At 39.0% G+C, this 16,856-nt stretch overlaps 1 long non-coding RNA gene across 1 annotated transcript in view; it reads right to left on the bottom strand.

The window, feature by feature from the left end:
- Nucleotides 1-200: 200 nt before the first annotated feature.
- Nucleotides 201-16,856, bottom strand: part of LOC126723608 (uncharacterized) — an 87,639-nt gene continuing 70,983 nt past the window's right edge. Inside the window, exon 2 of the long non-coding RNA XR_007654386.1 lies at nucleotides 201-659. This is a non-coding gene — a long non-coding RNA (uncharacterized LOC126723608). The remainder of the gene's footprint in view (nucleotides 660-16,856) is intronic.

The raw sequence follows: 16,856 nt of genomic DNA, 5'->3' as shown, positions 1-16,856 counted from the left end.
TAATTTCACCATTTTTAGTTTCTAAATCAATTAATGCGTGTTATTTTGGTCATTTCCATCAGTTAACAGTCGGAAATATCTAATGTGGCAAACGGAGACTTAAATATTATTAAAAATCCACATCACCCATGACACATCAGCATATAAATTTAAAAAATTAATTTATTAATTTTAACTAAATAAAAAAATTAAAAACAGAATTAAAAACCAAAATTCACAATAATTAAGATCTAAAAGTTTCTTGAACAAGAACACCAAAAACACCAACCCAAATCTAAAAGATTCTCTCATTGTTTCTCTTCTTACATTTTCTTAGCAACCAAACATGTAAAACACACAGCAATCTTCAAATGAGACCAAAACCCAACAATCACAAAAATACCAAAACACAACATCTCAACCAAAACACTAAAACATCTCTACCGGACCCAACCAACCAAACATAACAATAGACCAAGAAAATCCTCCACTGATTCACCACCTTTAAGCCCCACCAACGGCCAAAAAATCCAGATCTACCCACCACCTCTGAGCCCAGTTGACCACCTTCGAGGGCTTGATGTAGCGATGGACAATGTGTCGCTGGTGCAAGCAGGCGAGTTCGGCGAGGATTTGGTGGGCTAGATTGGAGAGTTGGCGCTTGTTCGCGATGTGCATACCTTCCAACGAGCCTCGATCCATGTACTCCAACAGGACTTGGATTTCGCCGTTGTGGTCAAACAGACCATGTTTGGGTTGTCCACGTCGTGGAGGATCTCGATTTCGGTGTAGATCTGGTGGCGCACCAAATCCTCATGGTTCCTGTATATGACCTTGAGGGTGAAGACTCTACTCGTCGGCTTGTGGATCACTCAGTACATGGTCCCTCCCGTGCCGCTCCCGATTCAATTGGCTCGCTCGAGCTGGGAGTAGCGGAAGCATAGAGGAGTCGCGTTTCTATTTCTGTGATTCGAGGTTTCTTCATAAGATGACGTGCTGGCGGCAGAGTTGGAGTTAGAGTTGGTGGAACATGGTTTGGAAGAGAGAGATCTCGTGTTTTGGAAGAGAGAGAGGAAGCTTTGAGTTTTGGAAGAGAAAGGAAGCTTGGAGAATGTTTTAGAAGGATTGGGGGAACCGGCTTTTGATAAGGAAGTTTTGGGTTGAAGTTTTTATTCTGATTGTGTGAATTTTTTATGGGTTTGTAATAAAGTTTAACTCATTGATCTAAGAATATGATTCCTGTTCTGGGGATGAACACAAGGAACGTGAACACGTTCTTTAGAAAAAATAATGAAAGAAATAATTTTTTTAAAAAATTTAATTATCTTATTTTATTTTAAAAGAATTTATAAAAAAACATGAAAATGTCTTTTTTTATTATTATTTTATGTTGACTTGGCATTTATTAAATAACAAATAAATTTATTATTATTATTTTATTTGCCATGTCAACATTTACTGTGTCAACAGTGCACTCCGTTTGTCACGTCAAATATTTTCGGCTGTTGATTGATGGAAAGGACCAAAATAACATGCGCTAATTGATTTAGGGACTAAAAGTAGTGAAATTAAAATGTAGGAACCAAAATGGAAAAAAGCCAAAATGTAGGGACTAAAAGTGCATTTATGCCAAAAATATATTTGGTGGAGTCATCGGGAAATCTTTATGGGGTTTTTTGTAACAAACTTCTTATTTTTGTAATTTTTATGAGGGTCCAAGTGTTGATATTAGCACAAGCTCTTTCAAAAAATTCAAACCCTAACTTTTTAATTCGTATTATGTTTTGTTTTGGTGGTAAAAGTTGTTTTTTAATGGAAAAACCAAAAGGTGGGTAACAGAGCCCTAACGGAAGTAACCCTAGGTAAGCAAAGTGTAAAGTTTTAAATCACCGATAGGCAAAGTGAAAACGGATCATACTATATGTGGGTTTATTGTAATTATCTCAAAATAATAAATTTGTTTAGTTAGAGTTTTGTTTTGGAAGAGGTGATGGGTTATGTTTTCAAAAAATTGGGCCTCTCTTAGAAAAGTTAATGGGTGTTTTATTCGGAACCTAGCGTAAGTTCTTCTTCAACCAAACTCTACTGAAATAGATTAGCCAATGATAATTACTCTATAATTGGAAAGTCTTGAAGGGCCCATCTAGGTCACGTTAAGTAAACTCAAGTATGAAAATCTATTCTTATTAAAAAAATCAAAATGATAATTGCTTTATAATTGAAGCAATTTTTTTTTTTTTTAACTACTATGTGAGAAATTTCTTCATTGGTATACGACGGATTGGAATATTGTTCTCCGTGAAAATTTAGAAAAATGAATGTGGCCATGTGGAGACTGGAGATCCGTCAATTCGTCATGCTCGACCCCTCGTACATGGGTCTATGCATGTAATATCACCTCCAGCAATAGACCTTGACTTATTCATTCTCATAGATGACCCACATAATCTGACAAGGGCAGGTCAAAAGTCCATCAATCTTGCAATTCAATTCTAAATCCTTTACACGAGAATTGACTTGTTTCCAAGATTAATTTCACATATTTTTCATTAGAACCTAGAAAGAGAGAGTAGCGGTCAAGCATCTCGTCTACCTTATCTTAATGTTTGGGTTCTAGCAGTTTGGGACGCATTTGTACTAGGGTTGGCAGGGTTATCTAGTTGCGAGTATTACTTTGATACTCTAGTTCTATTTATGTCTTTTGGTATTGTACCGTATGACCATGTTTAGGTCATGTACTTTTATGAAGATTTGGATTTTATTTTTTTATATCTATTCGGTATTTGGTTTTATTTTCTTCCATTGCATTGTTTTGTGCTTGGACATGCATTAATCTTATCATTGTTGTACTTACTTGCTTACATGTTTGGATGATCATAACTTTACGTTATTGATCATTGTAGCCATAGTCTCTATGGTTGTCTGGTGTTTGATCAAGTTGCATTCAAGCATACCATTCATATCATACTTGATAGTAGTGTACTTGTTACTTATTCCTGCCTTTATACTTACTATTTTAGACTTTAGGGTCTAACCTATTTTATGCAAGTGTTTCAGGTATTGGTTCTAAGTTCAAGTTCTTGGTTTGTCTTTAGAGTCTTGGTGTGAGTCCCTTGTTAGTCTTAGGTTTCCAACTCACATTACAGTCGTGTTTGGCATTGGCTTAAAAAGCCAGCTTTTTTTTACTATTTAGCTTATTTTTGCTACTATTCAGTTTATTTTTGGTACTATTCATAGGTCCCATTCTACTTTTTGGTACTATTCATGAATCTCACTATACTATTTTAGTTACCTTTTAGCTTTATCTATAATACATTCAACAAAACGTTTTTAGTTTCAGCTAAATAAGCTATACCCAAACGAACTCTAAGTATAGAGTCTGTATAAGTGTGTTTTGTCAAAAAATAGCCAAAGGGGGAGACTGAGAAGTAATGTTTTATTGTTGGTTTAATTCAATGACAAAAGTTTGTAAGTAATGCTTTTAATGTTGATGTACTATTTTCTAGGTTTTCATGTATTTTGGGGTAGAGTATTTGAGCCTCTCCTTGAAGAATTGAAGGCTTGAAGCAACATTAGCCAGTGATCTCGCGACCTAGAAGGCAACCTGCTCGTGATCTAGCTTGCATGAGAGATCCACGTGGCAGTTACTTTTGATGAGAGTGTAGATGTGCACCTCGTGACCTTAGGGGTGACTAGGTCTCGAGCTACACCATCTTTGTACTCTATATGTACCTTCCATTGCACATCTACTAGTGCACACAAATACACAATTGTGAGGTGTGCCAAGCACTTTTATGAAAAGAGAGAGCTTTTCCTTGAGAAAAATCAAGTTCCCATCTTTCTTCTCCATCTCTTTCATTGTATTGATAGAGATTTTGTAAACCCCTTCCTCATCTACAAACACAAACCTTGTGAGTGAGAGAACATTGAGGTCTTATATTACCAATCACACCGGGATTGTGGCAAGTAGGAACGAATTTAGATCCATGGAAATCCCTAGGATAAGGCCTAAACAAAGGTTTTGACTTAAAGAGCTTTTCTCTCTAATATATGATTTCTTTTATGTGGAGGTATGTACACAAATTTGTCTTTAGAGATAGAACTCATAGTAGGCACAAAATTGAGTCTCACAAAAAGATTGTAACAAAGATTTTATTCCTTTTTATCATTAGGTTTGACAATCAAACACTTGGCATGCATCTTCAGAGATTCATTTTCATATTTAAGATCATCAACAAGTTTGTTAAACAAAATAAGTTTAGCATCTAAGTCCAAACATTCAAATTTTTTTTAATTTTTCAAGAGAATGTTCAGTAAGTTTCTTATACATTTCAATCAATTTGTTGGATTCATTGAGCTTAGCAATCAAATCATCATTTTCACAAACAATTTGCTGAATTTCTCTTCAAATTTCAAAGCATTTTTCTTCAAGAGTTTGACATTAACAATTTTAACACCACCCAAGGAGTCATGCAATGTATCATATCAAGCATGAGGATAAACACTCATAGAGGCATTTTCACAAACACATGGCATGTTACATTCAACATCATCAACAACATGCAAAGAAGCATCATCCATGGAAATTAACACAAAGGGTCAAGGATCACACTGAGATAATTAAACAAAAACAAGTGTACTCGCTCTGATACCTATTAAAAGCTCACTAGTATACATACTGTAGTTAGTTTAGACCCCAAAATTTTAGTTTTGGCTTGATTATTTTTTAATCTGAACACACTTAATGCGGAATATATGTGATTAGCAAATTAATTAATCAAAGCACTCAAAAATTGTGTGGATGAACATATATGTGCAAGGAAAATATTTTAAGGGCAGTATGGTAAAGAATAGCAAACCTAGGATAACATGTGATGTGTTATCAAAGATGAAAACCAAAAAACTAGACATAGAAACCTCTTCGTAGCCCTCTAAGCCCTCCACATGTACGATGTTTAGCAAAGAATAACTCGTGTAGTGTGTGCAACTAGCAAAAACTTGAGATACATGTGAGGTGATATGTGAATAGCAATCAATCACAAAGTCTACAAAATTCATCACAAAGAATTTAAAAAAGATTATCACCTAAAGAGTTACATCATATAACTCTCACATCTCCTAGATCATAAGCTTGCAATCATGTAAGTTTCTTGTATTTATGCCTCATAATATACATTCCAATTTTAAGTTATGTGAGTTTGGCATCAAGCCTAATAGTAGACACCAATTTTGATTTTAAGAATTAAGCACTTTAACCGAGGCTTCACCTTATGTTCTTTTTGTGCATGTGCTACACTTTCTCGAGCACAAAATCTTATGATATGCACTAAGGTGTTCATGATTGGCTAGTGAACAGTGGTGAGATGGTTATTTATGCCTTTCTCTAAAAGTTCAAGTCCAATATTTAAAAATATGTGACTTCAAGATTAAGACATAGTAATAAAAAACCATAAACATCTTTCCCACACAACATGCACTACAAATCTTCAACTAGTAAAGTGCAATAAAATAAGCTCATCAAAGCTAAACAAGGTACAAAAGACATGTTATGTGAAAATAAATTGACCAACCTTGTTCTCAAAAACCAAGAATAATAGTGCAAAAACAAAATGTGCTTCCTTTTTCTTCCTTTTTTTTATTTTTTTATTTTTTTTATTTTAATAAAAATAAAAAAACACCTAGAATGAAATGCATGAATGTTATGCTATGCAAATCCTAGAAAAAAAAAAAAAAAAAAAAAAAAAAAAAAAAAAAAAAAAAAAAAAAAAAAAACAAAACAAAACAAAACCAAAGAACAATGGTCACAAAGGGTAGAGCAATGAAGCACAAGGACCATGTCAGAAAGACTCAGTTAGGTCGAGTCTTTTGCATCCAAAACCTTTTAAATGCACTACGAGCATTGGAGTTTTTATTTACTTGAGAATGATTACCAACTCCAGGATTGGAATAAAGGTTTAAAGCCTTTACCAAATCACCAATAAGTACCATAGGATCAAGTGCTTGAGGCACAAGTACTTTTGGTTTGTTTGCTCTCTTAGCAGCTTGCAGCTTGCAGCTTGTAGCAATTTGGACATATGTGTCCAGTCTTTCCACAAAAGTGACAAACCCATGCAGGTTTATCATGTGTCTTGTCCTTTAGATAGGGTAGGCTTCTTAGGCTTAGATTCTTTCAGATCAACCCTAATATTCCTAGATGATGAACCTTCTAAGGGTTTAGCAACCTCACTCACAGAGGGTTTGACAGTTTCACTCACTATCTCACTCACTGAAGGTTCAGAAGAAGAAGATGAAGGAACAAACTTAGTTGAATGGGAAGCGGATACACAGATGCTATCAACATAACCTAAACCAGTTTTGTCAAAAGATGACTTTTGAACACTCAGCATTTGATCAAGTTTAGAACTAGCAAATCTAGCAACAGTTAAATCAAGTTCCAAAGATTTAACTTTATCAAGCAAAAGCATGTTTTCAGTTTTCACATTGTTCAAAAGATCATTAGTATCAAACAATTTAACAAGCAAAATTTTCTTTTCAAGCTCAAGAGATTCAATTTTCTTCAGGCCAAGTTCAACATTCATAGCATCCTTTGCAGTAACTTTGCAAAGTTTGTTATAGGCCTCTTGAAGATCTGCATCTTCAGAGAGTTCCCCATCAGAAGGGTTCTCTTCAACAGATATGCTCTCATCAACTACAGCAGTAGTAGTGAAAGCAATGAAGTTTCCATCCTCATCACAATCAGACTCTTGATCAGAAACTTCACCATCACTAAGGGTTACAGCCATAGCCTTACCCTTAGACTTCAAATAGGTTGGACATTCAGATTTCATGTGTCCATACCCTTGACACCCAAAACACTGAGAGCCCAAGGAATTATTAGAAGCTTGACCTACTCTTTCTCTAGGCTTATCATTGTTGTTAATCTTAGTGGGATCATGCTTCCTAAAATTTCTAAGTTTAGCAGTGTTTGTGCCTCTTGCCTTTCTATTGCTATTCCTGAAAAAGTTTCTAAAGTTCTTAGCAAGATAGGCAATCTCTGTAGTAGAGAGCTCATCATCAAATCCACCACCTTCAACATCATCAACTGACTTAAGAGCCATTGATTTGGATTTGGTAGTTTTGGGTAGATCCAACTCATAGGATTGAAGAGATCCTACAAGCTCATCAACAGGGATGGAGTCCACATCCTTGCTTTCAGTAATGGCAGTCACCTTGGGTCTAAAGTCTTCAGTCAAAGATCTAAGAATCTTCCTAACAATTTTAGGTTGATCATAGATTTCACCCAAGTTAAAAGCAGAATTAACAATATCATTCAGTTTAGCATAGAATTCATCAAAAGATTCATCATCAGACATCCTAATGCTTTCAAATTTAAAAGTCAATTGCTGCAATTTGTTTATTTTGACAGCCTTTGTGCCTTCATGCACAGTCTAGAGGATATTTCAAGCAGTATGAGCGATCTCAACATTCGAGATTCTCTTAAATTCCTCCATAGAAACAGCGTTAAAAATCGCATTCATAACCTTGCTATTAAACGAAACTGCTTCTTTCTGAGAATTTTCCCACTCACTAACAGGAGTAGTGGGCTTCTCCCATCCGTATTCAACGGAGTTCCACACCCTCTCATCAATGGATTTCAGGAATGCTTTCATCCTTACTCTCCAGTAAGCATAATTATTCCCATCAAAGTGAGGAGGAATAACTAGAGAGTGTCCGTATTCCATGACAACTGGGGTCAAGGATCAGCTCAGTGATTAAAGAATCAACAACAGAAGAGCTACCCACTCTGATACCACTTGATAGTTTTTAGACCCCTTAAACAATTGATTTAACCTAGGTAATTAGCCAAGTTGTTACTTAGTCCAATTAAACAAGTCTAGGTTATCACAATAATAAAGATCAAATCATGCAAAGCAGTGGAAAATAAATAACACAAGATATGATCACCTAGGAAACCAAACTTGTAAAACCTGGAGAGGATTTGACCTAGCTATCAAGATAAACTTGAATCCACTATCTTGAAAGAATCGAAGTTCATACAATAAGACTTACAAGCCCCCACGCTCGACTTCTTATTGCTACCAACCAGTAGAACTTACTGACACGACCATGTGCAAGTTCCGAATCCATGGACTCCTTCTTTCTTGGATTCACCACCAGCTACAAGCACACCCGCTTGTGTATTCTTTAAGCTTTAATGGCAGCAACTGAATTGATCATCAAGGTGTAGAAAATATCTCCTCCTTGAAAACCCTAAGTTTGTGTAAAGGAAAGCTCCTCTAGATCTCACAAGAGATTTACACAAACCGCAAATATGAGCAACACTAAAACGTGGCTAGGGTTTGCCTTTTATACTTATGACAAATAAGAAACCCTAAAAACGTTTTAAAACAAATAGGGCTGAGTTGGACGAATCTGCAGAAAAGCAATCTGCCCGAGCTTCGATCGGTCGAGCCTAAGCTTCGATCGATAGAGCCAGGCCGAAAGCCACAGTGCTTCTTGCTTTCACTCGATTCCAACTTTACATTGACACACAACTTTGAGCTAGTTTTAAACACTTCTAAACATAATTTTTTGATCATGATTTGTCAACAATACACATTAGAGTTCTAAGTACATAAAATCCTAAACTTCAGAACCTAACACCTATTTCAATATCTAATGCCTCAAATCTAAAGTCACTTCAATTTTCCAAAAATAAAATAAGAGGAGTTCCTTCTTTGGAGAAGTTATATAGAGTTTCAATTTTTACCATATTTCATAACGAGCTTGGAAATGGAGGGGCAAATGACTTGAGTTTTCTCTATTCTTTGACAAATTCTACATATCTAACCCATTTAGAGACAACCTACAATAACATTGGGGGAGAGTTGCCCAAGTGCATTGTCAATTTATCAACTACTCTCACCACATCGAGTCTAGGTAATAATAAAATATCTGGAAACATTCCTATTGGAATAGGAAATCTGACCATTTTGGAGTTACTAGATATGGTATATAATAAATTATCAAGTCATATTCCTTTTGAAATTGGAAAGCTTCATAAGTTACAATATTTGAATTTATTTGCAAACAATTTCTTTGGGAACATTCCATCATCTCTTGGAAATTTAACTCTTTTGATAAAGTTGTTTTTAAGCAATAATAATCTTCAAGGAAGTATCCCCTTAAGCCTAGGAAACTTAAAAAAAAAAAAAAATAGATAGGAGTATAAAATATTAAAAAAACTGAAGGAGTACAAAGCGTGCAGAAAAGGTGGCTCCCACTGACCAGACCCTAACAGCCAATACAACCAAAAGGAAAAGAAAAACTATAAAGTAAAAGTATGCAAGAGTCAATCTGTGAGGGTAGCACACTCAGGTGCTCAGATGGTAGGCATGCTACGAGTGAACCGTTGGTATTCATCCAATAACATTTCTGCACTTTTGAGTATTGCATGCGGCGGGGTTTGAGTCTCTTCAAAGTAAATCTATTTCGCACGTTCCATATGGACCATGTCACCATGGTCCACAACTCAAAATCTTTGTGGGACAATCTACCCTTTAAAGATTGGGCTAAGCTGAAGAACGTCCTAGCCGAGGAGTCACTCTTTTGTAGTTTTCCTTTGACAAGAGCCCATACATTTCGCGCTAGAGGGCATTGCCACAGGATGTGGAGAACCGTCTCATCACTCGAACCACACACCGCACACTTAGGGTCAATGGGTACTCGCCGACATGCTAAGCTTGCTCGAGTGGGTAGGATATCCGAGCTAGCCCGCCAAACGAAGTTCCAAACCGTAGGAGGGATAGATAACTGCCACAGCCAGTTCCACACGGGCTTATCTTCTTGCACCCTGGAGTGTTCGCCATTCCTTGTCCCCTTCATCCGGAGTGCTACTTGATAAGCAATTCATACCGAGAATGTTTGGGCCTTATTTTCATTCCATATCAGTGTATCCCGACCCTCTAAACTCCCTAGGCGAATCTGCAGAACTTCATCTCTTGACGGTGGTTGAAACCAAGCATTGACCTTCCCCCTGTCCCATTGTTTAGTTTGTGGGTTTATAAAATCCACCACCCTCAACATCAAGTCCACTCCATCATGAAAAGTCAGGGTGTAAGGTAGCCACTTGTGAGACTGAATACCAACCGAGCACCCATCACCGATCTTCCATATGGACCCCATCCTAATCAACTCCCTAGCATTGAGGAGACTACGCCACACGTAAGAGGGGTTACACCCAAGTTCGGCCTCCATGAATGAGCATGTGGGGAAGTACCTTGCTTTGTACACTCGGTAGAACAGCGAGTGTGTCCCATGGATGAGCCTCCACGCCTGCTTAGCCAACATCGCAAGATTAAACGCATGAATATCACGAAAGCCCACCCCCCCCCCCCCTCTATTTTTAGGAGTGCACAGCTTGCCCTAGTTGATCCAGTGAATTTTCCACTCATTTTGTGTCTGCCCCCACCAATACTTTGCCAATACTGAGTTCATCCCATCGCACACAACTCTAGGGATTTTGAAGATGCTCATCGAGTATGTAGGAATTGCTTGGGCCACCGTCTTAATGAGGACTTCTCTCCCAGCCTTAGAGATATTTTTTTCCTTCCACCCCATCACCCTATTAGAGACCCTTTCCTGGAGATCCTTGAAGGTATTGACTTTTGATCTTCCCCCCACCATGGGTAAACCTAGATACTTTTCGCAACTTGTCATTACCTGCGCCCCAAACATAGACCGAATATTTTCTTGAACCTCTCGACATGTGTTCCTGCTAAAGAACAAAGCAGTCTTTTGGCGATTAATAACCTGCCCAAAGCCTTTTCGTACTGGGCTATCACGTCCATCAACCAACGGCATTCATCTGTTTTTGCTTCGCTAAATAGTAGGCCATTGTTAGCGAAAAGAAGGTGAGAGATGCGCACCCCACCCTGACAAGAAGTCCTCTCAAGTGGCGGGTTTCAGTCGCCTTTCGCAGCAAGGAGGAGAGCCCTTCAGCGCAAAAAAGGAAGAGGTAGGGAGACAATGGGTCCCCTTGCTTGATACCACTAGAGGGGGAGACATATCCGCATGGTTCGCCATTAATAATGATGGAGTAAGAGGCTGTACGTACTGTCAGCATTGCGAGGTTCACCCACTGCGCTGGAAAACCGATTCTCAACATGATTTTTTCTAGGAATTCCCAATCCACCCTATCGTAAGCCTTGCTAACATCAAGCTTGACTGCCATGTGTCCGACCTTTCCTCTCCGCCTATTCCACATCCTGTGTAACATTTCGTATGCAACAGAAGTATTATCTGTGATAAGCTGGTCAAGTACAAATGCACTTTGGGAGTCCGAGATAACATTTGATAATATAGGTTTCACTCTATTTGCAAGTACCTTTGAGATAACCCTTGAGACAACGTTACCCAAACTTATAGGACAGTATTCAGTGATGAGTTGAGGATCCTTCTTTTTAGGTATTAGCACAATATGTGTATAGTTCATTTTGTGCAAGTACCTCCCTGAGTGTAACACCGACAAAACCGTTGTAGTGACGTCATGCCCTACAACGTGCCAAAATTTTTGGAAAAAGAAAGGGGACATACCATCCGGACCCGGTGACTTAGAGGGGTGCATCTGGAAGAGGGCTGCCCGTACCTCCTCCTTAGTGTATGAACACGTCAAGCTCCTTGCCATCTCTTCAGTCACTACACTATCCACAGAGGTTAGCACATTCTCCACGCTAAGTTCCGTCGAAGCAGTGAACAAATCTTTGTAGTATGCTTCTGCTATGGCTGCTATCTCCCCTGCGTTTGTGCACTAAACCCCATTTGAATCATGTAGGCCCTCTATGGTATTTTTCTTGCATCATTGGCTAGCCCGTTGGTGAAAATACTTCATGTTCTTATCTCTAGCGAGAAGCCAGATGGACCGAGATTGTTGACGCTAGAACACCTCTTCGTGGTGTAGAAGGTCATTAATCTCTCTTCGAACCTCATTTATTTTGTCCAAGTTTTCCTCGAAACCCGCTGCCCTTAGCTCCTCCAGCTCGCCCTGTTTGGCATTTAACCGGTCTCGGGTGTTCCCAAAGGTATTCCTACTCCAAGCCACGAGGTCCATCCTGCACCTTTTAATTTTTTCAAACAAACAAAACATAGGACTACCTGTAGGTTGACTCTGTGTCCAAGAGGTTCTAATCTAGTCTTCACACTCTGGGTGGGCCACCCACTTCTCCTCAAACCGATGAAGCTTTGGTTTTCGGTGATGGCGTACACCAGTGGGCTCAGTAGTTAACAATATGGGGTCATGGTCAGAATAGGCTGCTGTCGTATGAAGGACTTTTTCCTGTGGGTAAAGCTCTCGCCAATCCTCTGATGCACAAACTCAATTAAGACGTTGTTCTACAAAGTCAACCCCATGTCTTCTGTTTCTCCATGTGTATCTATAGCCTTGAAAGCCCAAGTCCACTAGCCCACATTGAAGAAGTGTGGTCTGGAAATCCTGCATAGGCTGTAGCGGTTTGGGAGTTCAGCTGTTCCTCTCATCAGAGCTGAGTATTTCGTTAAAATCGCCGAGACACACCCAAGGAAGTGATGCCCGACCCGCTAGATGCCTCATCAAAAGCCATGTCTCACACTTTAGCCTTTCTTCTGGGTGCCCATAAACCCCTGTCAGTCTCCAAAGTAATTGCGATGGGGAAGAAATATGAACGTCGATATGGTTAGGTGAGTAGGTCTGGGTAGAGACCACCACTTCATTCTTCCAAAGCAAAGCAAGCCCACCACTGCGGTTCACACTAGGCACAACTAGCATCGAGGGAAACTCCAACTCCCTTTTAACGGACTGCATCTCACTGACTTTCAATTTTGTTTCCATAAGAAACAAAATTGTGGGTCCTTTTTTCTTACCAAATCGGTAAGTACCTGAACTGCCCGGCGGTTCCCAAGCCCCAACAGTTCCAGCTCATGATGATCATGGTGTTCGGCGGGGCTGAGAGGCAGCCGTCGCCGTTGGGATAGTTGGTTTAGTTTCATCGGCCAAAACCTTATGCCGCTTATTCTTCTCCTTCTCTGTGTTAAACTCTTCTTTGTGCTTGTGGTCTCTTTCAGCTCTCTTAGTACCAACCCGAGGGAAAAAGGTGGTGGGTTTGTCTTTTTTTTCTTTGCATTGAGTTTGTGAATTTATTTTCCACGTAGTTGCTTTTTGTGGAAAATTACTAGCAGACCCCTTCTCCCATGCACGTGGATGTGGTTTCATTTTTTGCACGGTTTGGGTCCCGTGACCTTCTATAGTTTCCTGTTTATCCATGCTATATAATATAGGTACAGTGAAAAGGTCATGTGCTGGTATGTCTGAGACCATAGAGTGTCGGTGTGGGCTGTCATGGGGATGGCAGGTCTGTTTCGGTGTGTGGTCGGCTTCCATGGTCTTTGGTTTCAAGGTGTCAGGTTTAGGTGGCAACTCTTGCATGATATGTGGAGAAAGGCTGGCTTTGTCAGTCCCATGAATTCCGGGTTTGCCGCCTTTGCAGGTGTCTGCATTTGCAGTGCCTCGAAGATTGGTATTGTCGGTCAACTCTCTCAGATTCAACCTTGGAGTTTCTGTGACCTGTGGGTCCCTTGGCGACGTCAAAGTCGCCGGCACTTCGACGTCGCTGGTCTGTGTCATGGAGGGCTGTCCTCGGTACTTCGTGGACCAACTGGTTTTGTTCGACTACCAACACGAAGCCATTCTCCGTATGGCCTACTCTCGGTGGTTCCTTCGTACGGATGAGGGCATCGGTTTGCATCGTGACCCACTCTACCACACTGAAAGCACATTCTGACGAGCCTCTCGTACTTGTAAGCAACCTTGACTTGGTTGCCTTCTGGATTGATCACCTAACCACCTCTCCGTATTGGTTTCTCAAGCGGTATCTCCACTCTAATTCGCAGAAAATGGGCCTGGTCCGACGCGAGTGCCTTACAGTCTACTTCCACCACTCGGCCGATACCCCGACCGATGTCCAGCCCCGCTTCCTCGTTGATGAGGTCAAAGGGCAGACCCCATACCTGAACCCATATCGGCAAAAACGTGAACCGAACTGACCTAGCTATCAAACCCTTCTCCCATCTCTGCAACACCAACATATTGTTCTCGAAGCTCCATGGACTGTTGTCCCACACCCATTGTAGTTGGCTTTCCATTGAGAACCTAAACTGAAACAGTCCGTCCCTAACGTCTACGATTTTAAGGTTGCTACCCATTTTCCACACAGACCGTAGAAGGTTTTTTGCGACTCTTGCATTGAATGGGCGAGTGGTCAAGAATTTTCCGATGAGGCTAAGGGAGTATTCCTCAAGAATCTTGTCCCTATGGGCCGCTCGAATGGTGATAGGCTCCTCCTCTTCAGATGTCAATGAAATGTTTTGGATCCGTTCAATGAAGTCAGACTCCATTTAGGAAGAAAGAGAGGGTGGGGAAAAGGAAGTATACTGAAACAAGGAAGAAAAGTTTACGAAGACGTCCGCTCTTACTCCGCCAGTAGAGCCCCGGTCAAAGGATAAGAGAAAAAGGACTCACCCTTGGTGAGAGGAAACACTCCTACGAGAGGAGAAAAAAATCTTGATACTAATCCTAAAAGTTAAAGTTAGGCAAAATAGCCTAGGCAACTGTTAAACAGTGAATGTATTGGATCTTGCCTATAACAATCTTAGTGGTACCATGTCATCTCTGGTCAATAGTCTCTCATTCTCACCATTTGGGATAGACTTGTCAGGCAACAAATTTATAGGTGTCCTTCCCATGGAAATAGCAAATTTTTTTTAAAAAAATCTAGAACACTTAGATATTTCTGAAAACTCGTTGTTTGGTGAAATTCCTGCGAGTATTGGTAGTTGTGTAAAACTTGAAATTCTTACAATGAGAAGCAACTTCTTTCAAGGGGTCATTCCTTCATCTTTGGAATCATTAAGGGGTCTTCAAGTTTTAGATCTTTCTAAAAAAAATTTCTCTGGAAATATTCCAAAATTTTGGAGAGCTTTATCTACTTGCAGTTATTGAATTTGTCTTATAACGATTTTGATGGTGAGGTACCAACAAATGGAGTTTTCAAGAACACAAGTGCAACTATGATTAAGGGGAACGGTAAGCTTTGTGGAGGCATGCCTAAGTTTCATCTTCCTGTATGTAAATACAATAAATACAAGAAGAGGAAGTTTACTCCTTCCTTGAAGCTAATAATCTCTATATTATATGGCCTTCTTGGAGTAACTTTGGTAATGTTATTTTTACTTCTTCGTAGTTTAAAAAGAAAAAGAAGAGAAAGTATTTTAAGTAATTCAGGAAATTTACTTTTGAATGTATCTTACCATAGTCTCCTAAAAGCTATAGATGCATTCTCCACCACTAATTTAATTGGTGTGGGTAGCTTTGGATCTATGTATAGAGGAATTCTTGATCAAGATGGTCGTAAAGTTGCTGTTAAGGTACTCAACCTTTCGCACCATGGAGCTTCCAAAAGTTTTATTGCTGAATGTGAGGCTTTGTGAAATATCAGACATCGAAATCTAGTGTAGGTACTCACAACATGTTCAGGTGTTGACTATCAAGGTCATGATTTCAAAGCATTGGTATACAAGTTCATGACTAACGGCAACCTAGATGGGTGGTTGCATCCAGTTTCAAGAAGAAGCGAGGATCCTAAGGAAAAAATGAATTTGAATCTTCTTCAACAATTGAATATTGCTATTGATGTTGCACATGCATTGGAATATCTTCATCATCATTGCCATACACCAATTGTTCATTGTGACCTCAATCCTAGCAATGTTTTTCTCGATGACGAAATGATTGGACATGTTGGTGACTTTGGCTTGGCAAGGTTCCCTAGGGAGGCTACCCAAGAGTGTTTCACTAATCAATCGAGCTCTATCGAATTAAGAGGAACAATTGGTTATGCTCCTCCAGGTGAATATATTTTCCATTTTTGAACACTAAATTCTTTTCTTTTCATAATATATCTTAATGTACTTCCAAGCATGAAATTAACTCAATAAAGCCTTTTAGAAGATGGAGCATGTCTTGAAAGAAATTTCCACTTGTCATTATTTTTTCCATTTATATGCCACTAAAGAGCTCCTTCAAACTTGTATTACTATTTTTTTTTTAATATGAAACTAGATCAATCATATTGTAAATGTTATGTGCAATTGCAGAATATGGTTTGGGAAACGAGGTGTCAATTTATGTTGATATCTACAGTAATGGCATACTATTATTGGAGATGTTCACAAGAAAAAGGCCCACTGATAACATTTTCAAAGACAACTTGAACCTTCATGATTTCGTTACAGGAGCTTTGCTTGAACAAGTGAGTAACATTGTGGATCCTATTATTCTTTGGGAAAGTGAAGATATGGAACAAGGGGAAATGATACTCACATTCAAAATCGAATAGAATGTCCCAAAATTCTGGAGTGCTTGATTTTGATATTTGGAATAGGAGTTTCTTGTTCTATGGAATCTCTAAGAGAAAGGATGAACATTGGTGATGTTGTTGCTCAATTGCACTTGATTAGAGAAAAGCTTCTCAAAACAAGAATACGCAGAAAGACCTCAACTTATAGGTAAATTGTTCTTGACATTGTACTTGTTGCTCTAACACCCACTTCCAACCTTTATAGAGGGAGGGGGATCATGTATCCTACACAATACCATGTGCTTGTCACATACTTTCTTTTATTCTAGTGAAATTGATAATATTGATGCCATGGGAAATTTGATTACAAAATGGTACTATTCATCCAATTTGATTAAAAATGTTTGCTGAAAAACACAAAAATCAAAATGAAGTTTAAGCTATTTTTGATTTGGTGATACCTACTGGTGTGGTTGAGATTATTGGCACATGTTTACACTGTACTTTTTA

The sequence above is a fragment of the Quercus robur genome, chromosome 4, assembly GCF_932294415.1.
Source record: "Quercus robur chromosome 4, dhQueRobu3.1, whole genome shotgun sequence".
NCBI classification, from domain to species: Eukaryota; Viridiplantae; Streptophyta; class Magnoliopsida; order Fagales; family Fagaceae; genus Quercus; species Quercus robur.
Note: the sequence above shows the minus strand (reverse complement) of the source record. Positions and strands in the feature narration are given on the sequence as shown.